The sequence below is a fragment of the Tamandua tetradactyla genome, chromosome X (assembly GCF_023851605.1).
Source record: "Tamandua tetradactyla isolate mTamTet1 chromosome X, mTamTet1.pri, whole genome shotgun sequence".
NCBI classification, from domain to species: domain Eukaryota; kingdom Metazoa; phylum Chordata; class Mammalia; order Pilosa; family Myrmecophagidae; genus Tamandua; species Tamandua tetradactyla.
This window is the reverse complement of record NC_135353.1, coordinates 58,691,506-58,704,906: the sequence shown is the minus strand read 5'-3', so window position 1 is coordinate 58,704,906 and position 13,401 is coordinate 58,691,506. Positions and strand designations below refer to the sequence as shown.

The 13,401-nt window shown below is 39.3% G+C and overlaps 1 pseudogene; it reads left to right on the top strand.

The window, feature by feature from the left end:
* Positions 1–12,341: 12,341 nt before the first annotated feature.
* Positions 12,342–13,113, top strand: LOC143671843 (ubiquitin carboxyl-terminal hydrolase 15 pseudogene; annotated as a pseudogene).
* Positions 13,114–13,401: the final 288 nt, after the last annotated feature.

The following is a 13,401-nucleotide window of genomic DNA, read 5'->3' as shown; positions in this document are numbered from 1 at the left end:
AAAGCCAGCTGAAGTTATTGATAGGAGTCTTAAAATCAGACATGGAGATCCTTGTTTAGCTCCCTCACTATCTCAAATTACAGAATTGATGAACCATATTGTCTAGGCCTGAAGAGGAGGGAAGGGTGGTCCCAACTGGAAGCTCTGTATGACACTGGTGAGTTTTCTGTGGACTTCAATCATTCCCCAACTCTCTTGCCTCTCCCTTCCCATGGTTCTCAATCCTTTCCCTGCTTTCTTTGTGAAAGCCTCCCTCACCATGCTTACATCTTTCCTCAGTCATCTCTCACCACAGAAATAATCAAGCCTCAATATCACAAACTTAACAGACTCTAATGCAAGGTGGTTCATATGAAGTTGCATACTGCAAATGCAACTTCACCTCTGCACTTGAGAATTTTGTCAGTGTTTTTCCCCTCACTTTTCTCAGTTGTTGCTAATCTGTAGAGGCCAGAGGTAGTCTTTGTTTCAGGAATAAGCATTTATAACAAGGAAATAAGGTACACTAATGATTTTCTACTCAAGTCTTTGGCTTTTTTACCTTCAAAATGTCTGCAATTAAATACAGCCTTCTCTGCTAATGAGAAATTCACATAGAAATAACTAGGTCTCTCTTTTTTGTGAACTAGTACCTTTGCCTTTTTGTTTAAGTAGACCAAAAGTTTATTAAGGACATATGTGAGAGGATATGTAGACACTCTCACAAAAACAGAGGTGAGGAAGGTGAGAGGCAATGGACGGTGTGGGGCCATTTTCTTTTATAAATTAGCTTTACTTCTTCCCCCTCTCCTTTCCTTTGTTTGGGTTTTCCTCCCCCTCCCTTCTCCCCAGGGTGGTGCCTGGTGGTCGATAGTGTATTTGGGTGGGTGAATTGGCTTCACCTTTCTCTGTAGATGACTCACACAGGTGAGGGTCATTTAGCTCCACCTGTGGCCAAAGATGACTCACTCAGGTGGGGTTTGTTTAGCTCCAGATGGGTAGGCTGCTGCTGGGTGTTTCTGTAAGTGGTTAGCCACTGGGAAGGGTGCCTGTGGGGACAGGGGCCTTCTTGACCTTGATTAACTATCATTGTTGTTCTAGTTTGCTAGCTGCTGGAATGCAATATACCAGAAATGGAATGGCTTTTAAAAGGGGGAATTTAATGAGTTACTAGTTTACAGTTCTAAGGCCGAGAAAATGTCCCAATTAAAACAAGTCTATAGAAATGTCCAATCAAAGGCATCCAGGGAAAGGTACCTTGGTTCAAGAAGGCCGACGAAGTTCAGGGTTTCTCTCTCAAGTGAGAAGGCACATGGCGAACACAGTCAGGACTTCTCTCTCAGCTGGAAGGGCACATGGCGAATACAGCATCATCTGCTAGCTTTCTCTCCTGGCTTCCTATTTCATTAAGCTCCCCGGGAGGCGTTTTCCTTCTTCATCTCCAAAGGTCACTGGCTGGTGGAATCTCTGCTTCATGGTGTTGTAGCATTCTCTGCTCTCTCTGAGTCTCTCATTCTCCAAAATGTTTCCTCTTTTATAGGACTTCAGAAACTAATCAAGACCCACTCAAATGGGTGGAGACATGTCATCCCCTAATCCAGTTTAACAACCATTCATGACTAAATCACATCAACCAGGGAGATGATCTAATTACAGTTTCAAATATACAGTACTGAATAGGGATAATTCTACCTTTATGAAATGGGATTTATATCAAAATATGGCTTTTCTTAGGGGGCATACTTCCTTTCAAACCAGCACAATCGTTCAAGGGCTTCTCTCCACTATCAGGTACCTATTTTAGCCTGCTTCAACCTCCCCCTCAAAAATTCTTGGCCCTAAATCTTAAAGAATGCTGAGGGATGAAAATCTATCTTCTGTAGCTACTTCCTGCTTGTGAGGGGATGTAGGCCCTGGCTAATGGGGTGTAGAACTTTCTGGCCATCTCATTTATGTTGGGAGGGAAGGAACCCAGAGGGGCAGTTGGAATGGCTGAAAGTCTTCACATCAGCATTGGTTTGGTGTAAAACGTTTCTAGTCTGAAAGAAATTAACTTAGTGAGAAGTTGAAAAATGCAAGGACTTATCATTAGCAAGAGGAGAACAAAAGTGAGCAGGCCTAGGAAATGCAATATCTGAGAGAGACTGGGGAAAAGGGAAGGAAATGACCATCTTTCAGGTTTAAAAGTGAATCTTAGCTGGGCAGCTCATTTTTACTCAACCAGGGAATAAGAAGGTGCATGTGCCAAATTAAGAGGTGCAGGGATGAGGCTTGGAAGGGGCTTGATTGACTGGGCTTTGTGGCTTTGGCAGCCATGTTGGCCCAGTTATTTTTTGAGAGAGGTTAGTACTATTTCTTTAATGACCAGGTCAATGAATTACCACAATTTTTCTGTTGGTGGAAGCACAGACTTCAAGAAATTGAGTATTTTTGGTGGCATTTAATTGAGAGGGAGCCTTGCTTTTTCTTTTTCTAATTTTGACATGGGCAGGCACTGGGAAATGAACACTGGTCTCTGGCATGGCAGGTGAGAACTTTGCCACTGAACCACCTTTGTCCAAGCCTTGCTTTTTAACACAGCTGCATGAGCATGCAAGACTAGGAATATGTAGCCTTTTTCCATTTCTTAGTTTAGAGCTCAGATGAGGGAAATTACTTCTGCCTTTGAGCTAAAGTAACTGGAAGCAGAATTTTGGCTTCATAGTTTGGCTGACTATGGCACATTCTGTTTTGTTGGTTAATGAAGCTGCTTTTAGAAATAAAAGTATTTGACAAACTACAGCAGAACTTTTGTCCTGTTTACTTTTGCATTTACTAAGGTTATATTAATTAGCAGGTTGAACATAATTTTATACTTATCTTGTTGTTCCTTTAAGTCCTTTTTGTTGAAGATGAAGTTTTGACTTAAAGCTCATGACCTGTACTTTTTAAACAAGCTTTAGAGTAAAGTTGTACAAGTGACAAGTAAATTTTGTTATTATAAAATTAGTATTAGGATATAACATGTACAGTGAGAATATTGTTAGGTTTTTATGAATTTTAAACAATTTTTAAATATGAGTCTTCTGAAATAAAAGATGGTATGATCAACATAAACATTAACGAGGCTATTACTTTGATATGATATAAATTTTTTATCTTTTATGTACCAGGAAAAGCCACGTTATTTTTCCTAATCCAGTCTTATGGAGGCAGACTTATTGTTTAAGGTGGCACCTTTTGATTAGGTGATTTCCATGGAAATAAATCTCTATCTATTCAAAGTGGGCCTTAATCAATTTACTGGAGTCCTTTAAGAGGGAGCTATTTTGGGAAAAGCTCAGATCCAACACAGACAGAGATGTTTGCAGATGCAGAAAGAAAATGACCCAGGGGAAGCTGTTTGAAACCAGAACCCAAAGGACAAGCAGATGCCAACCATGTGCCTTCCAAGCTGACAGAGATGTCCTGGACACCATCAGCCTCTCTTGAGTTATGGTATCTTTCTCTGGATGCCTTAGTTTGGGCATTTTTATGGCCTTATAACTATAATCTTAGAACTTACTTGTAAACTGTAAAAGTGAACCCTTTTTTTGTATATTGCATATTAGCAGCATTAGTAAACTAAAACAAAGTCTTTTCTCTTTTAATGGAAATTGAAACGTGGGCATTATATAAGTGACAAGTCTTTATTATTATTTTTAGTTCTTATCTTGATAGAGAGCTACAAATATTTGGGCCTAGGAAATTTATAGAACATGGTAATTGGATGTGGGCATTGAGAGATAAGAAGAATTCAAGGATGACTCAGGGGTCACTCATGGATTGATGGCTAAATACCTGATGAGGAAGACAGGAAATACAGGAAGAGGAGGAAGAAGAGTATATGAAAGATAGATATTGTTTTAAGCATATTGATGTTGAAGTGCTAATAGGACATTGTGTGCTAGGTGGAGACAATCCATAAGCAACTAGATATTGGGTTTGAAGCTCAGGAAAGATGTATTGGCTAGAGATGTAGACTTGTGGATGTCATCAGAGCATAGGTGACAATAGGAATCAGAGGAAATAGAGCAGCATTCTTGAGGTAAAAACAAGATCCAGATGGTATTCTGAGGAACATAATATTTAATGGCCAACCAAAGGAAAAGGAAGTAGCCGAGGAGATTGAGAGAAATGACCAGAGATGATAAAATCATGAGAAAGTAATATTAACTAAATCAAGGGAAGTGATTGTTTCAATCATACTCTATAGAAATGGAAAATTTGGGGAAAGACTTGAAAAATGTCATTGGTTTTAGCAATTAAATGCAATTTCAATGTATTTGATTACATCAGGTAGAACAAGAGCTGAGGAAGTAGAGATAAAGCATTGTAATCCCTTCTTTTCTCCATCTCCCCTTTATTAAAAACAGCTTAGCAGTAGAGCAGATGACAGAGTTACAAGTCCCAGAAAATGACGAATGTTTTCAAACAAGGTAAATACACTTGTTGACTATTAAGTTTCCCTTCAGTTAAGCTGCCCTCGCTGATCATACCCTCCTCCCGACTTCCTATACCTATTTTGATCAGGTTGCCCATCCTCATGGTCATTTGCCCTGCTGTACTATACCATGTGCTGGGCAGATTCTTTTCATCTTCAGGTTTTGCATGTTTGTTTCTCCATTGTGATATTCTTAGAAGAAAGGTTCTAGAAGAACATATCGGATAAGAAAATTGTATAAAATTTGCAATCGTTATGTAGAAAATTCATGAATGCTTTAATAAAATTAACTTTTATAAAAAATAATATATATGGGCCTAGAGCATTTCTGACTACTTTCCCTATCTTTTACAGACTGGAGGATGGTATTGTATTTGAGAATCCTATTTGAGGGTTATGTTTCCCCATCTTTTAAATAATATTGACTGTTGGTCTTTATATTCAGCAGGAATGGGCTTTACTAGAGTCTAAGCTTTTGCTTACCAAAAAAAAACCTCACTTCTGACTTTCAGGGTGGGGGCTCTCCCATTGGAAGTTACCTAATTCCTATAGGCACAAACTAGAGGAGAATTTCTGGAATGTTAAAGGCAATATCTTGTTTGGTATAAGAATTCTTAGCCTGTGTTACAAAAGATGGAATGTCTCAGGAGGCATAGAAAGCCAGACACAGGAGGAAGGAGATTCTCTGGAGGCAGGAAGTGGAATCTCTGTGGAGGAGGTGAAAGAGGGTCAGATTCAGTAGGAGGAAGGGTCTGGACCTCAAAGGGGGGGAAAGAGGGAGTGTGGGGGAGTTTTGGAGAGCCAAGGAGAAATAGAGAGAGAGAGAGAATCTACATGGCATGGAGATGGGCTTCCACCACCTCTGAAGAGGGAGCCGGACGCTCAGAGTGGACTGAGTTTATGTCCTGGGGGAACCATATTTGAGCCCCTAGATGCCTGGAGAGAGCAGTGAAAATGACTCCACCCTTGCAAGAGGACATGTAGTTGCATGAGGACATAGAAGAGGATAGCAATGAGCCAAGCAGGAAAGAAAGCTGCAGCACATGGCCATGCACTCCTGATACTCACCAGTCCAGATGGTTGGACAGAAGTGTCTCTTCAATGGCTCATCAAAACATGGTGCCAGATTTTGGTTCTTGGCCATGCTGTGAGAAAGAACTCAATGGCACAGCTCAAAGAGTAATCAGAGAGAGATAACTTGTATTAAGAACACATGTGAGAGGACATGTGGGAAAATCTCACAAAGACTGAGGTGAGGAAGTTGACAGGCCCCCTTTCCTTATTTTGCTAAAGAAACAATTGTCATCTCCAAGCCCTGAGACTTCCTTTCTTTCTGTTAGAAATAAGGATGTGGGAGGATGGTGAAGAGAGTTAAGTGTACGTTCTTATATGTTTTATATGTCTAAAGCTAAGGTTCCAACAAAGATCCTTTCTATTAATGAAATCCAATCAAACAAACTTTCAGTGAATGCCTTCTATGTGACAAGCAGTATATCCTGCTTGTGATTTGTTTCAGTGAGCTGGTAGTATAACATCTTTGGAACTAATCAAATCAAGGGACTTATGATTTGATGCCAAAAGCCAAGATTTTTCCCTAGTGAAAAAGCTTTTATTCAAGGGCAATCTCATTTAAAACAGCCAGAATATTTATTAATTTATAGTCATCAAGAAGTAATTTTCTCACTGTTCTTTGTATCAGCATTCACTCAGCCAAAGACTATGGATTTATCATCTGCTATATTCCAGACATTATACTGATCATTGGAGCTACAATGATGAAAAAGATGTCCCTATCTCATGGCAAACGCAAATATATAAACTATTAAATTTATTACCGTGAACTGAGTGGTGTTATCAAAGTATGAATAGAGTGATTTAGATCATGATTTGGCAAACTACCAATTGCCTATTTTTGTGAATATGATTTTATTGGAGCATGCGATGCCCATTAATTTACATATTGTTCTATGACCACTCTTACACTACAACGAGTCATTGCAACAGAGAATATAGTGTGAAAAGCCAGAAATATCCACTATCTGGCTATTTTCAGAAAATCTTTGACAACCCCTGCTTTAGAGAAAGTGATGCTGCTTGGGGAAAGCATCATAGAGGTGATGTTTGAGCTAGATCTTTTATAATTAGTCTTAATTTTAAGATAGACAAAATTGGAAAAAAGATTACAGGCAGAAAGATCATGGGCAGAAGTACAGAAAACACAAGGAAGTATCAACAACCAAGACCTGTACTTAAAATTACACCTGAGTCACCCCAGAGAACCTCTTTCATTGCTCAGAAGTGGCCCCTCTCTCTAAGCAAACTCAACAGATGAACTCACTGCCCTCCCTGCTACATGGGACATGACTCCCAGAGGTGTAACTCTCCCTGGCAACACGGGACATGATTTCTGGGGATGAGCTGGGAGCCAGCATCATGGGATTGAGAAAACCTTCTTACCAAAAAGGGGAAGATAGCAATGAGAAAAAATAGAGTTTCAGTGACTGAGAGATTTCAAACAGAGCCGAGAGTTTATCCTGGAGGTTATTCTTACACATTATATAGATATCCTTTTTTAGTTTATTGGAGTGGCTAATGGTAAATACCTGAAATTTTTGAACTGTATTACAGTAGCCTTGATTCTTGAAAGCAATTGCACAACTACATAGCTTTTACAATGTGACCATGTGATTGTGAAATCCTTGTGGCTGATACTTCCTTTATCTGGGGTAGGGACAGATGAGTAAAAAATAAGGACAAATAAATAAATAAATAAATTGGGTAGATTGCAATACTAGTGGTCAATGAGAGGGAGGAATAAGGGGTTTGGGATATATGGGTTTTTCTCTTTTTTTATTATTTCGTTTTCTGGAGTGATGCAAAATGATTATGGTGATGAGTACACAACTAACTGATAATATTGTGAGCTCTTGCTTGTACACTTTGAAAGGACTGTATTGTATATGAAGATATCTCAATTAAATTTTTAAAAAATAAAAAATAAAAGACAAAGCCAGCTGGAAAGAAAGAGAACACTTTGACAGTTCCTCAACATGCAAACCGTAGTTACGATATGACCTAGCAATTCCACTCCATTGTATATACCCAAGAGAAATGAAAACACACCTCCAAGTAAACAAGTACAGAGATGTTCATGGAGGCATGGTCCATAATAGTCCCAAAATGAAAATAACTCAAAGTTTGTCAACTGATGAATGGATAAATAAAATACTGTATAGGATTTCTGGGAAGATGGCAGAATAGGATAGGTCGAGTTCACCCCTGCTCCAAATAACAGCTAGAAAAGGGACAGGAAAAAAGACCAGGAGAGGAATTTCAGGGTATATGTGACCTGGGAGGATCTTCTACACCACATAGGGATGTCCTGGTTGAAAAAGCAGAAGAATTGAGAAGAGGAGAACCTGAGACCCGCTACTAGTACAAACACTCTAGCATATCCATTTCCCAGTGGAAGCCCAGAGCCTTCAGGAAGGAGGCAGGGACTAGGAAGTGAGCCAAGCCATGTTCCTTGAATGTGCTACCTTCATGCGCCCCCCCCCCTGCACTCCACAACTCCCCTCACACCCCACACATCTGAGCCCAGTCACCCGTGGCCCCCCATCCTGCTCCAAGCATCCCCACCTTGACCCCCTCCCTGCTCATCCCCACCCTCCACCCGTGCCCTCCCCCCATGTGTGCAAGCCTGTCCAAGCCAAACCCACCTCTCCCATGCAAGTGTAAAGTCTTAACCCTCCGGAGACCTGCAGGTCAACCCCTTGACCCCCACCTCCCCAACCCTGCCTCCTGCAAGTGGTCACCATGCTGCAGGTGCTCACTTTCATACTCAGGCCACACCTGCACCCAGCCCATACACTCACTCAACCTGCCTGGCATCACTTGAGCTCTGCACATGCGCACATCAACATCCAGGCTCCCAGATGCATGCATAAGCATGTGCCCACCCACACCACTCCACACCAGTTCTGCAAAAGCGCTGACCTGTGCATCCAGGCCACACCTGCCCCCGGCCTACACAGGCACAATCCCACTCCATTGCCCCTGAAATCTGCGCATTTGCACACCAAGGCCCTGCCACATAGACTCGCGCACACTAAGGCCCTGCCCCACGGATCTATGCACTGGCACAGCAACATCCTACCTACTGGACACCAAATATCCCTGCACGGACCTCTTGACCCCTGCATCCCACCCCCCTGCTTCACACATGGGCGAACCCTTGCCCCACCCCACAGCACAAGTGCCCATCTCCCACACCTGGAAGGTGCTCTAGGGCACATCTGTGGTACACAGCCTCTGCCCTGCGCTAGCAAGCGTCCCTACCCACCCCACCCCTCACCTGGGAACATGCACCAGGGTCCCACCCACTCATCATCATCCACCCGACATAGGTCCTGCAACCCTTGTGACAAGTGTCCCACCCCTACACACTCGTGTATTCACATCCCAGCCCCCGTGGACCCCTCCCTTTGTGCAGGGACACACCAGAACCCCAAATTCACTGTGAACCAACTTCTGTAGACTACATCCCACACCCTGACACCCACGACCCTTAAATACAATATGTCTACCTACATCCTGCATATACCAGCCCCCATGCATCTGCTCAGCCCCCCATCTGCCTCCATATTAGTGAAAGTCCCTTCTAATATGAAAAATTTACAATTGCCATAGTACCAACACCCCTAAGGAGAGGGATGGAAAGAAAAGATGATGGCAGAGTTATACAGAGAAGATAGGATTTAACAAATGAATATGAGTGCTGAATCATTAAATTGATATCTTTCTTATTCTCCAGCATTTTAGAGCAGCTAGAAGTAAAAACCTAAAATTGTGAAATTGTAACCCATGTCAAACTCTGAAATATGTTCTACACCTAATTGTGGTGCTGTGCCTTAAAATGTATAGCTTTTTGGTATATATGCTATTTTTCACAAAAAAAAAGAAGGAAAAAAGTTGATTGTGATGATAAGAGAATATTTAAGCCCTTTAGCCTCCTATATTCTGGAGCAGCTAGAAGGAAAAATATGAGAGGATCATACGGTAGCCCATGACAAACTCTGGGATCTGTCCTGTAACCACTTGTTGAAGAGTGCTTTTTTATTTCTTTGTTTTGTATATATCTTATGCTATACAATAAAAAATGTTTAAAAAAACTGAAAGATTAAAATTCTCAGACAAGCAAAGGCTGAGAGAATATGACAAAAAGAGACCAGCTCTACAAGGAATACTAAAGGGAGTTGTGCCAGCTGAAAAAAAAAAAAAGACAGATAAGTGAGGTCTGGCAGAGAGCTCCATAACTAAAGAGTACTAAAGGGAACTTAAAGGATAAAAAGAGGGAGAAGGAAAAGAACATATAGATCTGACATATAAAACCAAAGGATAAGATGTTGGATTCAAGAAATGCCTTTAGAGTAATAACTTTGATTGTTAATGGACTAAAGGTACCAATTAAAAGATGCAGACTGGCAGAATGGACTAAGAAATATAATCCAGCTATACACTGCTTACAAGAGACTCATCTTAGACACAAGGATACAAAAAGATTGAAAGTGAAAGGATGGAAAAAGATGTTCCACACAAACTGTAACCAAAAGAAAGCAGGATTAGCTATACTAATATCAGACAAAATAGACTTTAAATGTAAAGACATCATAGGAGATAAAGAAGGACACTATGTATTAGTAAAAGGGACAATTAATCAAGAAGAAATAATAATCATAAATGTTTATGCTCCCAATCAAGGAGTTCCAAAGTACATGAAACAGACACATCGGTAAAACTGAAGGGAGCAATAGATGTTTCAACAATAACAGTAGGAGACTTCAATACACCTCTCTCCTCTATAGACAGAACAACCAACCAGACAATAAACAAGGAAATAGTAAAGTCACACAACTTGATAAATGAATTAGACTTAACAGACATATGTAGGTTATTACACCCCAAAACATGATGATATACATTCTTCTCTAGTGTACATGGAACATTCTCAAGGATAGATCATATGCTGGAGCACAAAACAAGTCTTTATAAATTTAAAAACATTGAAATTATTCAAGGCATTTTTTCTGATCACAATAGAGAAAAGCTGGAAATCAATAATCATGAAAGAACAAGAATTTCACAAATATATGGAGATTAAATAACAAACTCTTAAACTGTGGGTCAAAAAAGAAATTGCTAAGGAAATCAGTAGCTATTTGGAAACTAACGAAAACGATAATACAACATATCAGAATTTATGTGATGTGCAAAGGCTGTGCTAAGAGAGAAATGTATTGCCCTAAATGCCTATAATAAAAAAGAAGAAAGAGCAAAAATCAAGGAATTAACTGCTCACCTGGAGGAATATGAGAAAGAACAACAAACAAGCAAATAGAAGAAGAGAAATAACAAAGATTAAAGCAGAGTTAAATGAATGAGAGAATAAAAGAACAATAGAAAGAATCAATAAATCCAAAAGTTGGTTCTTTGAGACAATCAATAAAATTGATGGGCCACTAGCAGGGCTGACAAAGAAAAAAACACAGAGGATGCAAATAAAAAATCAGAAATGAGAGAGGTGTCATTATCACAGACCTTGGAGAAATAAAAAAAAATCATAAGAGGATACAAGCAACAACTATACACCAACAAACTGGACAGTTTAGATGACATGGACAAACTCATGGAAACACACAAGCCACATTGACTCAAGAAAAAATACAGGATCTCAACAAACCAATCACAAGTAAAGAGGTTCAATCAGTCATCAAAAATCTTCCTATAAAAAAAGTCCAGGGCCAGATGGTTTCAAAGGGGAATTTTATTAAACATTTCAAAAGAACTAACACCAATCCTGATCAAACTTTTCCAAAAAATTGAGGAAAAAGGAATATTAACTAGCTCATTTTATGAAGCTAACATCACTTTAATATCAAAACCAGGTAAAGATGCTACAAGAAAGGAAAACTACAGACCAATTTCCATAATAAACATTGATGCAAAAATTCTCAAAAAAAAAATTAGCAAATCAAATCCAACAGCACATTACAAGAATTATACACCTCAACCAAGTGGGGTTTATACCAGGAATGCAAAGATGGCTCAAAACAAGAAAATCAGTTAATGTAATACAAAACATTAACAAATCGAAAGGGAAAAATCACATGATCATCTTGATTGATGCTGAAAAAGCATTCGACAAAATGCAACATTCTTTTCTGATAAAAACACTTACAAGAGTAGAAATCAAAGGTAAATGCCTCAAAATGATAAAAAAGGATATAAGAAAAACCCATAGCTAGCATCATACTCAATGGTGAGAGGCTGAAAGATTTTCCCCTAAGATCAGGAATGATACAAAGATGCCCTCTGTCATCACTATTATTCAACATTCTACTATTCAGAGCATTCAGGCAGGAAGAAGAAACAAAAGGCATCCAAATTGGAAAAGAAGAAGTAAACATTCATTATTTGCTACTATACTTGGAAAATCCTAAGAAATTTATAACAAAGTTACTTGACCTGATAAACAAATTCAGCAAGATGCCTGGTTATAAAATTAATGTGCAAACCTCAACAATGTTTCTATACACAAGCAATGACCTAACCAAGGTGTCAATTAAGGAAAAAATTCCAATCAAAACAGCAACTAAAAAATCAAGGTTCCAGGCATTAACTTAACTAAGATGTAAAGATAATTATATAACACCGTTAAAAGAAATCAAAGAAGATGTAAATAGGTGGAAAAGATATTCCAAGTTCATGGATAAGAAGATTTAACATAGTTAAGATGTCAATTCTTCCCAAATCAATCTACAATTCAATGCAGTACTAATCAAAATTCCATCAAGTTGGCCACCGCCATGGCCTCCACCTCTGCTACCGCTCATGAGAGAAGATGGCAGAAGATGGAGAGGTGAATCTGGACACCCAGTGGTGTGACATTGCATTGCTGCTAAAAACCTCGCTCCTGAAAGGGGACATCTGGTACCTAGTCAATAGTCGCTCATTCAAACAGTGGGAAAAATATGTTGGCTTTGACAGTTGGGACAAATACAAAATGGGAGATCAAAATGTATATCCTGGACTGATTGATAACTCTGGACTTCTCAAAAATGGTGATGCCCAGTCACTTAAGGAGTATCTTATTGATGAATTGGATTACATACTTTTGCCAACTGAGGGCTGAAATAAACATGTCAGCTGGTAAACAATGATGGAAGGTAGGAGCCAATAGCACAAAAGGTGGTTGAACAGGGTATATTTGTAAAGCACTGCAAAATAGAAGTATATCTCACAGAATTGAAGCTCTGTGAAAATGAAAATATGAACAATGTTGTAACTCAAAGATTTAGCAAAGCTGACACAATAGATACAATTGAAAAGGAAATAAGAAAAATATTCAATATTCCAGATGAAAATGAGACCAGATTGTGAAACAAATACATGAATAATACATTTGAACCACTGAATAAACCAGACAGCACATTCAGGATGCTGGTTTATACCAAGGACAGATGTTAGTAATAGAACAGAAAAATGAAGATGGAACATGGCCAAGGGGTCCTTCTACTCCTAAGTCCCCAGGTGCATCCAATTTCTCAACTTTACCAAAGACCTCTCCTTTGTCTCTATCAAATAATTATAATAATAGCAACATCAGAAAGTAAGCATTGTATCTTAAAAACTCTTTGTTTAATTGATCAGCCCATTGTGGAAAAGCAAGTCATCAAATTCATCTGGAAGGGAAAGAGACCCCAAATAGCTAAAAGCATCGTAAAAAAAGAAGACTGAAATGGGAGGATTAACACTCCCTGATTTTAAAACTGATTATAAAGCCACAGTGGTCAAAACAGCATGGTACTGGCACAAAGATACTATTGTTGACCAATGGAATTGGTTTGAGAGTGCAGAAATAGACCACCAAATCCATGGTAAACTGATCTTTGAAAAGGCCC